This window comes from Stegostoma tigrinum, chromosome 6 (assembly GCF_030684315.1).
Source record: "Stegostoma tigrinum isolate sSteTig4 chromosome 6, sSteTig4.hap1, whole genome shotgun sequence".
Lineage (NCBI taxonomy): Eukaryota > Metazoa > Chordata > Chondrichthyes > Orectolobiformes > Stegostomatidae > Stegostoma > Stegostoma tigrinum.
In genome coordinates this window covers 46,914,936-46,917,222 of record NC_081359.1, presented here as the reverse complement: position 1 = coordinate 46,917,222, position 2,287 = coordinate 46,914,936, and the positions used below count along the sequence as shown (strand labels likewise).

General features: G+C 41.5%; 1 non-coding gene across 1 annotated transcript; it reads left to right on the top strand.

The window, feature by feature from the left end:
• The first annotated feature begins 424 nt into the window (after window positions 1-424).
• Window positions 425-527, top strand: LOC125453730 (U6 spliceosomal RNA). The gene has a single exon (XR_007247838.1). It is a non-coding gene; the product is annotated as a U6 spliceosomal RNA (small nuclear RNA).
• Window positions 528-2,287: the final 1,760 nt, after the last annotated feature.

Sequence of the window (2,287 nt, the reverse complement as noted above, 5' to 3'; positions counted from 1 at the left end):
ATATCACAGGTAGGTTCTTTGCTCAGAGAGTGGTCGGGGTGTGGAATGCATTGCCAGAGAGGGTAGTGGAGTTGGCCTCATTAGGCATATGGATGGTAGTATAAGTTGGGGTGGAGGTTAGATATACATTAGGTTTAGGTTAAAAGTTTGGCACAACATCGTGGGCTAAAGGGCCTGTACTGTGCTGTACTGTTCTATGTTCTGAATTGAATCTTTTACATACTGTCATGGATGTTTTGTACCAGGTATCATCACTTTTAGCTAGAAGTGGAATGATTGGTATAGTTGGAAAGTCTGTCAACTAATGAATGAATTATGGAAAATAAGTTAACACCTTATCTATAAGAGCCAGTTCACATTTTATTTAAGGGCATTATCACAAACTTTCTTATTATCCTTTAACTGTATTCTGCATTACGTTCAAGTTTTGATCGGTAGCACATATTCTAAAATTGGAACAATACAGAGAAGATTAGCATGGCCCATGCATAAGAGTGACGCACAAATTCATAAAGCATTTTTTTTTTGCAGGGAGGTAATGACCTAGTGGTATTATTGCTGGAGGGTTAATCCAGAGACCCAGATAACGTTCTGGGGACCTGGGCTCAAATCTCACCATGGCAGATGGTGGAATTTGAATTCAATAAATATCTGGAATTAAGAATCATTTGTGTGGGGCAACACAGTGGCTTAGTGCTTAGCACTACTGCCTCACAGCACCAGAGACCCGGGTTCGATTCGACTATGTCGACTTTGCTCATTCACCCTGTGTCTGAGTGGGTTCTCTCCCAAAGCCCAAAGATGTGTAGGTTAGGCGGATTGGCCAAAATAACTTGCTTTTGGTGTTCAGGGATGTGCAGATTAGGTGGGTTTTAGGAAGATGGCTCTGGGTGGGATGCTGAGGGTCAGTGCGGACTTGTTGGGCTAAAGGGCCTTTTTCCACACTGCAGGGATTCTGTGATGATTATACTTACGTGAGAATTAACATCCAAGATTTTCTGTGGTCGTACAGCATTGAAACAATTCAGCTGACCAACAAATACTAACTACACTAATCCCATTTATCTGCATTTGGGTCATGGCCTGCCATGCCTTGGCATTTTAAGTGTTTGGAGAGTACCTACCTCCACATTTCTCTCAGGCAGCACCTCCATATTTCTACCACTATCTGGGTGAAAAATGTTCTTTCAGACCTCTTCCTCACCATTTGCTCCTCACCTTAAACTTATGCTCTCTGGTCTTCGGCAAAAATGCCATGGGAAAAAGATTTCTTACAACCTATTTTTGTCTATGCCTCTTTTAATGTTATTAGGATTAAATTTCATCTGCCATTGCTCTGTCCATTTTACTAGCTGATCAATATCAGACTGTAAACTGAGACCATCATCCTTGCTATCAATAATACCAATTTTTGCGTCATCTGAAAATTTAATCATTATACTTTCTACATTCACACCCAGATTGTTAATGTACATAACAAACAGCTAGGGCCCCACCATTGAGCCCTATGTTACACTGCTGGTCGCATGCCACCAATCTAAAAACATCCCTCCACAATCACCCTTTTACCTCCTATTTGCCAATTGATTTTGGATCCAGTTTGCCAACTTGCCCTGGATTCCATGGGCACTTACTTTTTGGACCAGGACTTCCATGAGCCTTACTGAAGTCGATGTAAATCACATCAATTGCACTACTCACATGCACAAATGCGGCACATCAATTTCCCTACTATTGACATCAAACTAACTCCTCTAATTATCTGGCCTATCCCTGCTGTCCTTGTTGAACAAAGCTATCCACATCAGCTATCCACCAGTCATCTGGCACTACACCAGCACTCCAGAAATCCCCTCCCTTGCCTCCCATAGCAGCCTGAGATATAGAAAAGAGATGAGAAGTATTCATTTAAGATTCCACACGTTCACTGGCTCCATCAAGATATTGTCCCTTTGGTCCCTAATAGGTTCCACTCTTTCCCCCCAGGTAATCCTCTTACTCTTAATATACGTATGTAAAGCCTTGGGGTTTTCTGTGATCCCATTGCCAAAGATATTTTGTGGCCCTCTATGCCATCCTATTTCTTTTTTAAGCAAGACTCTCATATTTTTGAAGTAGTTCTCCTGTTTTTCATATCCTGTACCTTTCATATACTTCCTTAATTTTATTTACTGCGGTCAATACCCCTTGATATCTAGGATTCCCTGGACTCGCTGTCCTTACCCTTCACTCTTAGAGGAACACACTAGTCCTGAATTCTCACTATGTTACTACACTTTTAAAAGAC